The sequence below is a fragment of the Oxyura jamaicensis genome, chromosome 3 (assembly GCF_011077185.1).
Source record: "Oxyura jamaicensis isolate SHBP4307 breed ruddy duck chromosome 3, BPBGC_Ojam_1.0, whole genome shotgun sequence".
NCBI classification, from domain to species: domain Eukaryota; kingdom Metazoa; phylum Chordata; class Aves; order Anseriformes; family Anatidae; genus Oxyura; species Oxyura jamaicensis.
Genome location: NC_048895.1, coordinates 88,506,725 through 88,522,772, shown reverse-complemented (window position 1 = coordinate 88,522,772; position 16,048 = coordinate 88,506,725).

Sequence of the window (16,048 nt, the reverse complement as noted above, 5' to 3'; positions counted from 1 at the left end):
AACTGGGAAGGATATTTTTCTGGCAAGTCAATGCTCAGCAAAATATGGACTTCTTCCCTGGAGTTTTTAGTACAAAGAATCAGTGCACACAGGAATTTCTAGCTGAGCAGCCATAGATCAATCAGATAGCAGTTCAAGATATCCGCAACTTCAGATCCAAGGCTGTGTAAAGGGGTCTTGTCTTGCTGGCATAAAAGTTATTTGCTACATTGATCCTTGCCAAAGTGATGTTATTTAACCCAGAATTTTCTGGGGAGATAAACTAGTCATTACTGAACTTCAGCTCATGCTCTGCAACACCCCTTGGAGGGAAGAAGGAAAGAGAGACTAAGTGCTGCAACAAGGGAGGAGAGGTAGAATAGCAGTGCTGCCATACACCTTTGGAGTGCTATGGGCTGAATGTTGCTGTGATTTTAACAACTCTTTATGCTGAAGATTTAGGAAAAAGCTGTAAAAAAAGGCACAAACAGGCAAGGGGGTTTTCCATTTCATTCACTACTGGGTCTGAATTTCTTCATGTCAGTGAAACGGTGCAGTTCTCTGGGAAATGGGACACTGACACTCCTATAAGAGCAGAAGTCATAAAACACCTAACAATGTCTTACACTGCATTCAGCTGGGATAGTTTATTTAAAAAACAAACAAGCAAACAGAAAACCCCAAACCCTCAGCTGTGAAGGTGAAATGTGATCTGATGTTTTGGCTTGTCTCCATTCCCCATAGTTGCTAAGCAATGCTGTACTTAGGGACCAGATTTAACAAAAGGTCTACTTCCCGCATGTAAGCAGGCATCCATCTGTCACAGCATCAGCAGTGTGCTTTCCATTGGGTTGCGCAAAAGTATATGGAAATCTCTGTTAGCAATCAACAGATGGAGACACTGTGTATAGAGAGGAGACTTTCAGTTCTTCAGGCACTAGCTCAAAGCTATGCTTTCTCTCTAATTCCAGATAAGACACAAGAAGCATGGAAAATGTTAGTTTTCTCTCTCCAAAAGCATTATATATAGCTCTCCTGTGTGATTAAGCCCATTCTCATGTGCTGTTACTAAACAGAGAAATATCCAGTTGAATATGTGTTTGGGGAGCTGTGCCTGGTGTCAAAGTGCAGATGGTGCAAAGAGGATTTGTTTCAAGCCAGGTCTTATCCAGTGCAATGTTGTACATCTTTCTTTGCAAGGAAAACAGCAGAGGCCTCATTAAAAATCAGCTAAAATCAACTGCTGAGAAAACAGTCATGACTACTAACCCTAGCATTCCCACTGAAATGTTCTGTCCATTAATTACAATTGCAATATAAAGAAAGAGCCATTTTTCTGGTTTGGACAAAGCTGTCTCTTGGATGAGCTACATTGGATCATCCAGTGGCAATGAGAAACTCAGACTAAGTATGTGCTACTGTAGTACATATCTTGATCGTTCTAAACTCATTTACACCTCATTGTTTCTGATAAGGAAGAGTTAATAGCTTTTACCAATTCAACTTCCTCTCTTTACTATATAGACTTCTGCTACGGACCTCACAAGTTACATATTTTTCAGGATTATGATCCCTAGTTCAGTCAGCACTCGTGTGGAAGCTTCTCACTGATTTCTATCATCTTAGTCTCTTTTTCCAGGTATGCTAAAGTTCTTAAATAATTCTCAGTAAATCCTGAGCTCATTAGAGTATCCTGTTTGATCCCTGTTGAAAAAGGATAAAGTCAGCCAGAAAGATTATAAATTGCCTTTCCATTCAATAGGAAAATAAATAAATAAATACACAATAATAAATAAAATATTACAATACATAAATAAATAAAGCCAGAAATACCTGAATTTTAGCATTGTTTTTAATATAACTACTATTTAATGGAAAATGCATGACCATTTCTTTCAGCAAGAAATGGGCATCAGGCAGCTTCTTCTAAGTGATCATCCTAACCTGTGGATTTTAGAAGCTTATTTTCTGCTGCTGCTTCTCTCTGGTCCTGTGAATGTAGAACATTTGTTTCTTAAGCAGTGCTTCTTCAGCAAGACTCGCAGAGTTACCCTACAGCCTGCTGGCTGAGTTTTACAGTCAGAAAGTGAAGAACTATGTGAATGCTTTCAGATGGCATTGTAATTGTTTCATATGTTCTGAAAAAGTGCTGAATTCTGAGATTTTCAGTTTTTTGTATCACCCCTTCCTCCAGCTGTGTGTTCAAAGAGTGATGTCCTTTCAGTTGCTGACTCTCTTTTTCAAAACTTACTTCAGACACAAAAAAGGGTTAGGAGCTGCTGTTCATGACTGTTCATCTCTGTGGCCAGGAGCTGAGCACCTGCACCTCAAGAGATGTGAAATTTAAGAAATGGATCTCAGAGATGCCTACTTCTTTGCATACATTTTATACGAAGATAATGAAACAGGCACATAAATCTTATGTGATGTAATGCTGACCATCTAAAAAATCTATTTCCCTTTGTGGATCAAACATTTAGGAGTTTAAATACCTCTCAAAATCTGTTTCTTTGGATCCAGTTTTCAAAACATCTACAAGTTAGTATTTTTTTCCCATCATCAATTCAATGATTTATCGTAATATGTTCATGGGCTGTTGAATCAGGAAATTGCAAAAGGTGATGCCTAAAGGACCTCATAGGATAAAAAGAAATTATAATTGATTATTATGTATGTTCAATTTCTTATTTGGTGTCTTATTGGACTTTACTTTATTTCCTGCTCTTCTCAAGAACAAAGTATTAGGAAAAATATGTTTAGAGCTCTGTTTTTAGTAATTAGGTTCTTAAATCAAGCAAGAGTTAGCTATGGCTTCTAAAGACAGATAGGTAGAATCCATTCTATTTAATTTAGAAGTCTAACTAAAACATGGTCTTGCCAATATTTCAAACAATGGATTCTGGCAGGGCAATCTAATTCTGCCCATCATAGCTGTCTAGGTTCTTTCTATAAGGTAAAGAAAAAGGGAGGAACCTCTGAAGTTCAGCTAGATTCATCCAGCTCTCTACATTTAGCACTAACATCTTTGCATTGATTGCACAGAGAATTTAAAAGCCTCCCGAGGCCAATGAAATTCTTCTAAATTAGGCACCAGATTTAGCTAGATTTAGTCATCAACATGTGAGCTAATGTCTAAACTCCTATTATAATCAGTGGAGAACAGGTCAATACAGTCAATGGAATATAAAGACCACTACAGTTTACCTGTTACTAGAGATGGGATTCATTTACTTTGAGATGCCCTAGGGCATTGGAAACATTTGCATGGGAATTACAGATATGAAAGATAACTTAATGGGGACTTGCATGCTTCTGGTCCAAGGAAGACCCTACACTGCACCTGGTACTAGACTTTCACATTAGGACAGGTGAATGCAGCTCCAACAGAAGATTTTCTGACTTGCTTCAGGATATCTAGCCTCTATCTTCCACTCTAGAGTTGTATTGTGTTATAGGTCTTATGTCAAATTTGCCAACTTCATATGAATGTCATAGGTACTCTTACTATCACACATAGGCATATTGCTCAAAATCCACCTTGCCTGTCCTTCTTCAGAACATTTACATCTGTTCATGTACAGGTCTCATCTTCTATATATTATTTCTAAATATACCATTTTAATGGTTAGACCTCCACATCCTTCATATGGGTTATCCAGATTCTCATCCTCCTGAGAGGTAAAGAAGCCATGGACCCAAACAGCCTGAGATGTCAAGTATCAGTAAACCTGGAAAAAGCACATGCTGGAAGATCATATACTAGTCAGACAGGCATGCAGGAGCCATGGAGCCAGGAAATTTACATTATTATGCTTGGAGCTGGTACTGTATTTCAGCCATAGATGTAGAATATTCCTGACATATTGACCTGGAATGTAGTCTTTTCTTCTCATTCCTAACTATTAGGCAATGGTCAAGTTATCTCTTTTTAGTGTCCCTCTGACCTTTTAACACTTGTATTTCTGATTACACAAAGACCAAACTTGAACAGAGAGGATAAGTATTATTGCCGGTGATACTCTCTGTTCCCTTAACTTCCAGCCTTTTCCTGAAATATAGATGGTGATGGTTCAAATTTTGATCAGATTAGTGGTATGGGGAAGCTCTCCAGTTTCCTCATACTTATCTGGTCAGCACATAATTATGCAAAGAAGGAAAGACATTCACACCCTCAGAGCAGAAAAAGTCAGCAGTAGTCTGTGGGTAGACTCAGGCCAGTCTAAGAATACTATTTTTGTCACAAAAACTTTAGAATAGTCTGTCAAACGTAACCTTAACAAATCAATCTGGGCTTGGGATACTACAAATAAAAAATATAAAATAATCAACTCCTAAGGCAGGTCACACAGAAATAGCAAATATAACCTGGTATACCATAAATTGAACAAGGGAGGGAAATGAGTTCTGGTTTATAGCTTAACTCTAACTTCAATGTAAATGAAGTAAATATCTCCTGTGAAGAAAGGCTGACAGAGCTGGGGTTGTTCAGCCTAAGGCTCTGGGGGGACCTCAGTGCAGTTCTTCAGTACCTAAAGGGGGCTTATAAAAAAGATGGAGAAAAACTTTTTACTCAATCAGATAATGACAGGACAATGAGGAATGGTCTTAAAGTAAAAGAGGGGAGATTTATATCAGAGGTTAGGAGGAAATTCTTCACTCAGAGGGTGATGAAGCACTGGAACAGGTTGCCTGGAGAGGTTGTGGACACCCCATCCCTGGAGGTGTTCAAGACCAGGCTGGATGAGGCCCTGGGCAACCTGATCCTGTGGGTGTACACTAGAGTTCCTGTTTGAATATATCAACATATTGCTCCAGTTTGGTGTCATCTGCAAACCTGATGAGAATGCACTGCATAGTTTCAAGTTGTGTCAGGGCAGGTTTAGGTTGGATATTCAGAAAAAATTCTTCTGTTTCTTCTCTGGTTGTGAGTCATTGAAACAGTCTGGCCAGGGAGGTAGCTGAGTCACCATCCCTGGAGGTCTGCAAAAGATATGTAGGTGTGGTGCTTAGAGACATGGTTGAGTGGTAGACTTGGTAATGCTAGGGTAGTGGTTGGTCATGGTCTTAGATATCTTTTCCAACCTAAATTATTCTATGATTGCATCTTTGATAAAGATGTTAAACTGGACAGGTCTCAGGAGACATCTCTGTAGTACTGCACTTATTACCTGCCTCCAAACCCACTAACCACAACCCTCCAAGACCAACCATCCAGTCAGCTCTGGGGCCCCCACTGCAATAGAGATATAGACCTATTAAAGCATGTACAGGAAAGGGTCACAAAAATGATCAGAAGGCTGGAGCACCTCTCCTATGAAGAAAGGCTGGGAGAATTGTGGTTATTTAGCCTAGAGAAGAGAAGGTTCCAGGCAGAACTTGTTGCAGCCTTCCAATACATACAGAGGACTTACAACAAAGATGGGGAGATATTCTTTATCGGGGTATGCAGTCATAGGACTAGGGGTGTACATCCCCTTCCTGGAAGTGTTCAAGACCACGTTGGATGGGGCTTTGAGCAACCTGGTCTAGTGGGAGCCTCTCCTGCCCATGGCAGGGGTGTTGTAACTGGATGATCTTTAAGGTCCCTTCCAACCCAATCCATTCTGTGATTCTATGACTTTTTTTACTCATCTGGTTGTCCATCCATCCCATTCCATCCCACTCAAATCCTAACTTAAATATAATCATTCCAAATAAACCAAGAACTACATAGGCCCTGCAGATGTCACACCTTCAAATAATTTCGTTTCTGCACTGATGGATCTCCTTGCTAATATTGGAAATTTAACAGTTTACATCTGTACTGGGTCTGGCTGGGATGTTAACTTTCCCTGCAGCAGCCCATGCAGTGCTGCGCTCTGCACTTGTAGCTACAGCAGCAGTGGTATCACACCAGTGTTGTGTCTGCTGCTGAGAAGTGCTGGCACAGCATCAGGACTCTCTCTGACCCTCCTAGGGGGTGGGCAAAAAAGAGAGAAAGAAACATCAGCAGGGCAGCTGACCTAAACCAACCAAAGGGATATTCCATACCATATGATGTCACACTCAGCAATAAAAGGTGGAAAAAGGAAGAAGAGGGGAGGGGTGGGCTCTCATTGCGAAAGCATCTATCCTCCTCCCAAACACTGGCATTGAGGCCCTGCTTCAAGGACGTGGTCAAGCATCGCTCATTTGTGGGAAGTGGAGAGTAATTTCTTTCCTCTGCACTTCCACATAGCCTTTACTTGTTTTGTTTTGTTATTCCCTTTCCCCCTCCCTTTTCCCCTTTCCCTTTTTTCCCTTTAGTTAAATTGTTTAATTAATAATATTATTTCCTTAATAATTATTTTTTCCCCTTTAATTAAATTATCCTTATCTCAACACATGAGTTGTTCTTTCCTCTACTTCTTCCCCTCCTCATCTGAGGAAGGAGAGTGAGAGAGAGGTTGTGGTGTTCAGCTGCCTGGCACGGCAAAACCACCACAACATCTCACAAACTGCTTGATGACCTTTTCCACAGAATAAGCAAAAATATTGAGAAAGGGAGATTATTTGAGGAAACCTGTCTGAATGCATTTTGGGTAATTAAGCAGTTGTTGCCATATCAACTGAAGTATCAGGAAATGTTTGTTAACTTGTGTCCACATTTAACTTTATCACACAGACCGAAGACAACAGAACATATTTACCTTTCCTTAATGACTGTGTTTTGACCACTTGTGACCTATGTTGTGACTTACATATTGATTTTAGTCTTTAATAGGATAAATATTGATACAGTTACAACTTTTATCAAACTTCCAGGTTGTCTTTCTATGCAAGCTTTATGACCTGTAGCTAGATTACTGTTTTTAGGATTCATTAAATTGTTGACTAAAAAGATTTCTTTTTTTTTTTTACAGTGAAAGTGGATAATTAAAGTATTTTGAATTATTCCTAAATATCTAATTTTAAAAATGCTAACTCGTTAGTAAAAGTTAACAGTGAAAAACTGTATGAATGCTATTTCAGGATACTGGTAGTTTTTACTCTCAAATATAAATGATTAACACTTTGGAACATTATGTTAATATATTAACTCTAATAACCGACTGTTAGATTACCTAAAATGGAGGTAAAGTCTCATTCATTCATTTTATTTGTGTTTTTTTTTTTTTTTTGTTTGTTTGTTTCCAAGGGGGTGATCAAGCACAACTGCTATTGTTACCCCACTCAGAGGTGTCATTGGCTTTGAAGCAAGACTCCTACCCTGAGCCTGCTGCACACACTCACTGCCTGCTGACAGCATATGAGGGGAACCAGTTGGACTGCAGTGGGAATTATGAATGCTGAGCAGAGAAAGTTTTTTTATTGAGACTTCTAGAGCCTGCCCTGGGTTAGAGCAAGAGTATACTTCAGCACACTCTGTGTGTGTCATGGTATCACCGCTCACGTCAAACAAATGTAGGTCTTAGGCGTACAGACATACCAACTACTTGGCCATTCTTTCCTTTGTCTGATAGCAGAAGAAACTGAAAAGTGCTTCTTTAATTTCATAGCAGGATTCCAGGCCAGAGAAGGTGGGGGAAGGCCAACACAAAAGCAGATCAGATGGGCTAGTAAAAACATAACTGTCCATTCCTAGGAGGTTCCTCGTTCATTTTGCCAGAAACTGATTCTTACTTACAGCTCTTGAAGAGCTGTAGGCTGCTGCCATCCTATACTCAATTTCCAGCTGGAATATAGCTTAAGCCAAAGGTGAGTTCAGGAGGGATCTGTTGGTGTTTCCTTCTCTCACCAGCAGCTCTAAATTCCTCTCTTCAGTGCAGGGAGGTTCCTAAAGTCATCTCCTTCTCCCTCTGCAGGCCTGTTGAGAAGTCAGAAAATCAGCTACACTCTGTAATTCCCTTTGATCAGAGAACAGAAAAACTCAACCCTAACACACTGTCATTGTACACCCTCGTTCTTCTGAACCTGAAAGAGAAATGGCCGAATACCATTCACGTACTCCAGCATGTAGGTCATGTTAGTGGCAGTTCTTCTACTAAAGCATGACAGAAATGAAATCTTTACTTCTCAGTCCTTCTCTCAGCCCTAAGAGTGAAGAAGGGTGCATGTTACCCTCTGCCTGGGACCATTGCTTATCTGTGATATATAGATTGATGGTTCCACCTCTGCCATTGACCTTCCTGCCAGACCTTGACAGTGGTACTGATTATCCAGCCACAAGAATGATGAGAAAACAAAGAGAACTGTCTCAGTCATTTAAGGGAAAAAAAGGAGTTTAATAGCCCAGCCTTCTTTCTGAAGAATTAAGAATGATGAAATCACTAAGGGCTTTGTTGTAGACTCTATTTCCTGTACTGCTGCCAGAAGAAAGGTACTGAGAAGATTGAGGGGATTGTGAGAGAAAACATGGTGTCTCAAATAGATTGAAAAGAGATAGGAGTACTTAAGTAAGGCTGCTGAAATTGCCTTTTTGTCTCAAGAGCCCGTCCAAAAACCCTCTCACCATTCAAGTCACTGAAGGAATTTTACGTTGATCAGAAACCAAATGATTACTGTCCATTGATTTCCTAGCTCAAGCAGTGTCTATTGTAAAGTTTACCTCTATTTCAAAGGGATGAATCATCTCAGCAGTTGTTTTTGTGTCCTAAATGTCTATCTGTCCTCTCTGTGAACTGAGAAGCAGCAGTATGCTAGTTAGTGCCACTTCTACTTCAAGGCTAGTAAAATCAGTTCACAGTTCTATCGAGGATGTGAATGTTTTATGAAACACCAGCCACCAACCTTGACTGTCAACCTCCTCCAGCCTGTGACATCTATTTGTGAGGATGGCAGGCTTTTTGACTTCATGCTACCCAGCTACACCATCAGAAGTCAGACCTCATGAAAATTGAATTAACCCAGATGAGAAAAAGGTAATGCAGTGAGTTATTCTTGACAGGGAATACAAAAACTTCAGATTTATTGCAGCCGTGTTGTGATCTGTGTCACATTAGATAGATGCAAACCAGAAAAATGCATCCCCTGCCACCTAAGGAGTTTTGGACAGGCAAAAGTGTTGGTAGAGGATTTATTTTGGTGACAGCTGGAGGGGCCTGGAAGGCTGTCAGGTCTAATATAGTCAGGTTCGGGATTAATTCCCACATGCAAGATGCAGGTATAGGCATGCAAAAATTGGAACCCACTCAATCAGGGAGCAGCAGCATCTGCTCTGGTCAGCAGGAGATATGACATTTGCTCTCTGAAACACACATGAGGAGAGTAGTCTTGGAGACAATCATAACTCGGCAGTTTCAGGTCCTGGGTACTGGAAAATCCTTCTCCCTTGCATGTGAACAATACAGATAAACCCCCAAGTAAAAAAAAAAAAAAAAAAAAAAAAACAAACAACAAAAAAAAAAAACTACTTTAAGAGCAAATAAATGACCTTACTTGAAGAGATAAGCGACTTAGGCCATGTTCTTAGTTATACTAGCATAAATCTGGAATAAATACATGGGCCTCATAGGAACTATTTCTCTTTCATATCAGTGTAAGCAAAACAAAACCAAGTTTTTTTTTTTCCCTATGCTAAAGTAAACATAGATTTACACATATGACGGAAACATCAAAAGACTAAATTTATTCTATCTTTATATATATGCAGTTCTCTTTTATAAGTCAGGGAAACATATCCATGTACTTGTTTTCTTTTCCTCTTTTACAGGAAGAGGAAGATTCTAGTAAGGACAGGTCACTGTCAGCAGACAGAAGCTGAAATCCTATTATCACTATTGATGTTTTAAATACTTTATATGAGAACATTTATTATATGAAACTTTCCAAAACATTTGAAATTTCAGTTTTGTTTGGAACTTGACTGTAAGCTCAGGCAAGATCAAAGTAGAATTAGTGTTACCTGCAGTTAGGGCTTTAGCAATTCCTTACACTTATTAAGAAGAGTAGATTGTTTTTAACAACCAGTCATAAGGTTTTCATAATTGCAGTATTTCCTAGATACCTTATGTCACAGATGCACATTTAATCTTTTATTATATGTATTCAGTCTGCCTTTAAAAGCCAAAAGATGAAAAAATAACACCTCTTGCATAGCAAAGCCGTTACTCGGAGTGTTGAGCGTTAGGCTTCTCACAGCTCATGAACCTCTAATGTGTATGCATGAGATTATGTAGAGAGGTTTATCCTGAATACAACCACTCAGGCTTCTACTGGTTGTTTTCAAGAACTTGAGCACAGAGAGAAGAGAAAACAGTTTTTCACCAGAGCTTCTGCAGATTTGAGATATCTTTATCCAGATCAGAGTTTCTCTTTGAGTGTGTGTACCACCTGGAATCTGAATGGAAGAAATAATGGGGTCCTCCAGTGTCACACAAGGACACCAAAACAGAACTTAAGCTCACATGCCTCCTGCATGCCAACGCTGCAAATATGACAATGTTCTGAGGAAGGGAAAGTTTCATTAGTATCTTGTTTCTTCCTTTATACCAATCTTTGCAGATTAGTTATCCAGGACAAGTCCGACCAACTTGAAACTATGTAATCCTAGCAGGTTGGTACAAGTATGAGGACATGAGAAAAAGTACAATATGTTTATGAAATGTAGCAATCTGGCAATCCCCATTTAGGCTGTGAAACGATTCTCTGCCTCTAGCTTCCATAACTCTTAGAGACAGGATAAGTGCTCAAGAATTAAAGAATTATAGTATTTATATATATATATATATATATTTTTTTTTAAATGAAAATATATTAACTTTCACTGTTGCTGAACTCTGACCTTTTTATTTGTGTGTGTCTTTGCAGGAACACATTAGGAAAGAAACTAAAACGTTTTTTTAGCCCTTCCATACCTATCAGCAATTTCATTAGTTTTGTGTGAAAAGCTGTTCCATACTCTTTGTAAGCTCATGAATGAAGAACAGATGCATTTATTATATAGGTAAGGTTTTCAATGACTGAGAAACAAATACCTTTCTTTTGTAAAATCAAACTTCAAGTGTATCTACACCAAGTAAGTGTCTTTTGAAAGCAATTCATTATTTCTTGATCAATAGAAAAAAAAAAAAAAAAAAAAAAAAAAAAAAAAAGAAATGCATCTTTATAAGGGAAAAATTTTGTTTCAAAAGCAACTCCAGAAAGATTCAGGTACACACTCACTGGGGCTCTTCATCCCAATCAAGGTACAAAAAGGAGCATCAGGCATCCCACAAACAGCTACTGACAGAGTGCTGTGAGCAAACAGTGAACACCACATTAGACAGGAATCCTCCCTGTTGCTATGCAAGATACTGCTGCAGAAATTCTTTTGCATTTTTTGACCAACCAACGAATAACCAGTGTGCTTTTAGCAATAAACACTTCAAGCTCAGCCTCTAAATTTTTTTTTCCATTCCTTCAGTAAAATGCACTTAAAGATATGCAAACTACAATATTTATCTTCAGTGTTATCCTACTCATTAAAAGACATTTTTGTTTTGTCTTTTTTGACTGAGGTCTTCTTTGTGTATTTTTTTTCTTTTTTTTCTTTTTCAATAAAAATGGTCCTAGGTGAAATTGAAGACCTCAAGAAATCAGAATCATATAATGAAAAGCAATTTACCATTCTACTTGAAGAGAAAGGTTTTCAATCAGTGTGTCCTTCCTGCAGTGACTTATGGATTAGAAGTGCAGAGGTACTAAAAAAAAAAAGACACAAAAAATGCAACTAAATGAAGATGAATATAATAACATGTAGGCTGAGAATGGCACATACAGACAAGAAAATAAATGACTGGTTCTGCCAGGGAGACTTAAGAGAAAACAAAACATGCACAGTCCCGGGTCACATATTCTGAAAAAAAAAAAAAAAAAAAAAAAAAAAAAAGATAAAAGTAGGTGATGTACATGACAGAGCAGAATGTAGATGCAAAAATAATGAAGAGGTGTTTGCTGTCCATAACATATTTCTTGACATCTTAAAGCTATTAAAAAAAAGGTGAGGTTCCATGAAAACCAAGTATTAATATACATTTTTTTCATAAAAATATATAAAAAATAAATATATAAAAATATTTTGCTCTGTAAAGTTTTGATATATATCATGAAAAATCTTATAAAAATACATGCTTGCAAATTAGGAAAGATGAGCTAATGTTTGAGGAAGTATGCTGAGCCTGTAACCCAAAGTCTCAGGAGTACAGACAAATTCTCTGTTCATTCAGCGTTCGATTATTATAAATGTATACACTGCCTGAGGCCTGAGCACACATAGAAATATTCTTCCTACTGTTTATGCCACACTAGAGACTTACCTTAGCTAAGCTAATGTAAAAAAGATGACTGCACTGACAGTAAGAACAGCATCCTATAAGCCTGCTGTTACACTGTGAGCTCATACTATGTTCAGCTGTGTTATGCATAAAGACCTAGAAAAGTTCAAATGGGCAGAGGAAGTCTATGGTTCATAAAATCACTGACTGCAATCTTGTCTGTTCACTCTTGGTAACTGGGTACACATTTAGAAATTCAATTTGTGTCAAGTAACCATGCTCTTTTCAATGTCTAGCTTTCACCTCAGGTGAAATTCACCTGCAGTAGTGGCCTGCCCCCACCATTGAATAAAGCAGCTCACATTCTCGTGAGGTGTTGCAGAAATGACACTATTTTACAAGTAAGGAGGCTGGAAGCTAGACTGATTGAAGCTTAAATTGAGACCTTGTAAATACATGTAAAGCCAGTTCCTACAACCTCTCATACCAAAAGAGGTCCTATTTGCTGAGGACTGCTCTTGACCTACCTCCAAAACACACAGTAATAGGAATATGTTGTCATTAGTCCATACAAACACCGGCTCAGCTCAAAACTTTTCAGAAGAAAGTCTAGAGTAGTCATGGGGCAGAAATAAATTCATAACATGAAGATAAGAAAATCAATACCAACCTTGAAGCATATTTCGACCATCCTCTGGACCTTAGACCTGTGAATAATCAGTCTGGAGTTCGCACATTAATCATGGGTATAGTTATGTGTATTGCCAGACAGTTATTGTCACATAGTGTCCTTTTTGAACTGGGGGGCAACTGAAACCAGGCACCTGAGATTTAGTACAATACAAAACAATACATTAATTAGTTTATTTCAGCAAAAAACTTCCTAAGCTCCCTTAGAGCTACTAGTCATGAAACACAAATTTTTGTTGGGATGAGTTATTTTGGCTGACCTAGAGTACTTCCAATTACCAAGGGGTTTAAAAGGCTTAACCTGATGATTACCTATCTGAAAGACATCATGCACTCTATTCCTTCTAGATGCAGACCTGAAAAAGAAAAAAAGAAAAAAGAAAAAAAGAAAAAAAAGAAAAAAAGAAAAAAAGAAAAAAAAAGAAAAAAAAAGACATTTTCAGCAGGCTTAAAGCAAGACAATCCTGCTTACAAAATCTGCTGGGGCTGGTGTGTTTAATATCACTCACTTTAGAAGGATGTGCTAGTCTACACATGATCTGTGAGAAACATGATTTCTGACAGTAATGATTATTAGAATCTCTGAATGCTTTGGGAACACAAGTCAGCATAACAGGATGATATTCTTGATTACAGTTTCTTAAAAAATGTGACTGTAGTGGTTGCTGAACAATTCACATGAAAGAAATAGTCTACATGAAATTAAGGAAAATACAGCTTAACCTTTGGTGTAATAACTCTTTATGTACATGCTGCAGAGAAAAAGCATAATTTCAAATTAATTTTATTTTCAACAATTTTTCCCAGTGCTGCCACAGAAAGAAGGCTGACTTATTGAGTACAGATTCACTATGCAATTGTTTTCAAATCTGTTTCCCATGTGCTTGCTTTTCATCTTCTGTATTTTAGTATCAAAAAGATGTAAAAATGTATTTTGAAAACCTTTGGAAAGGTAAGATGAGAGGAAGAATATTCACAAAGACTCACTTTAACCTCTTCAAACTCATCTCCCTATTTCCACTACAAACATAAAATGAGAATTAGATTCCTTAAGAGGCAATTCAAAACATTTATAACAAAAGATAGGTCATAGTACAGAATGATTTCCTGCAGTAAGCATGATAAAAAAAAAAAAAAAAAAAAAAAAAAAACACATAGAAACCTGTATCTGAGTCCTTGACTAGTCTCAGATACCTAATACCTTGAGAATTGCAGTTCCATATATATAAAGTACATTCTACATTATTTAAGGAGACAAGAGAATCCATAGCATTTCTATTTCTATTTTCTCCCTGAAGTCATTATCTTTCAGTAAAAAAATCAATTTTTCCTAAATCAGGGATTTTTTTTACAGAACAGCAGGGTTCTTGATAAAAACAAACACAATTTGAAGAATGTTTTAAATTTTTACTTTCTACTTTATAGAAGTCTGAAAGATTAGCAAGGAGCAGAAATATTTCTTTATGGAGGAAACCGAGGATTGTTCAAAAAAATTGTATTTGTACACCTCCAACAAATTATACTCTGACTATTGCCATTTACCTATGACTGCTGGAAAAATTATTCAAAGTATAGGAAGTTCAATGGATGTAAAATAAGATTCACACTAATCCATCTAACAGCACAATATTAGATTTCTTTGGGCAAAGAGGATATCTTCAAAAACAACCCTTTACAACCCAGAAATGATACACAGCTTCACTGCCAATCATATATTCATCTATCATATAATTTTCGCTATATAAAAGAGAGCTATTTGAAGGTACTAGATTTTTTCCTCAATACATTTTGCTCATCAGCACCCAGAAGTTTTACTGGAAACTCCCAAAATCTCTACAGTACTTTATTCTTTAATCAAGTTTGGCATATGCTAAGACTGCCAAAGCGCAATTTAACTTTTTTTTTTTTTTTTTTTTTTTTTTTTTTTAAATCAAAACAGTTATGAGCCTTACAAGCATTAAACAGTTAAATAGTTTTCCAATTTGGAACAGAATTGAAACATCCAGTTAATAGGACTGGTTTTGATTCTTGTTTGCATCCCCCTCATCAAGATGTGAAGTCACTAAGTAATGACTTCACCAAAATAGTAAAGGTGATACAATTTGTTTTCTAATTACTTTTCTTAATTTTAAGGTAGCCACATTTCTACAGACTTATTGAACTCTTTGGTCAAAATGAGAAGCATAACTTGATCCCTTGATCCCAAGGACAGCACCTTCGCAAAATAAGAGATTTATTGTTTACTTATGTTTAGTTGGGAACACAGAAGTGCATATCCTGATTAGTAGACCCTGAACTGGTAGAGTTCTGAAGAAATACTGCCTTCAGTTGCAAACCCTTCCGTGTCAGATAGCGTGAATGACCTTTGAAAATGTTATCTTGCCACCTAATCTTAAGTCTATTGAAATAACTTCAGTGTGTTTGCTGCAGAATGAGAATGCAGTTCTTTTATGCATCCTAGACCTTTTCACGATTTCTAGGAAGATTTGCAGAGATAACATAATGGAACAAATACTATGCTAAACTGTTCTTTAAATCCACACAGCAAAAGAGACTGGTACCTTAATTTACTTTTTAAAATAGCAATTAAATGAGCTCAGGCAGTACTGGTGTTCAGACGTTATGACTATAATGTCTGTAGCTGTAGATTCAAGTAAATATGAATAGATATGTATTGTCATAATGCAGTTTAATTTGCAGCTATTTTCTGTACTACAATGTCACAGCAAGATTATTTAAATACAAAATGGTTTAGCATGTATTTTCTCATCAAATTAAAATAACTACTGAGAAATGGATAAATATCTTGTCCACTTTATGACAGCTCAAGTCAATTGCCAGCTATTATCCTGATAATCACTTTTATTTCATGAAATTATATGTAAAATAGCATGCATTTCAACTGTTCCTTGTTGAAGAAGGTGTAGTACCTCCTACCATTTGAAGTTTGGGAAAACTGCTATGTATACCTATTAACATTAGGCAAGAATGCCTGGCAGTTACTTCACACTTAAATGACTGTCTGAAGGAGTTAATCATCTAAGGCAAAGTTCACTGTTCAGACAGTCATTAAGTATAAGACTCTACCTGACCTGGAGGTCATTCCTGCTTATGTTAATTACTGTAATGACGAATAGAGCATGTGACATTCCACCACATCACCCTAA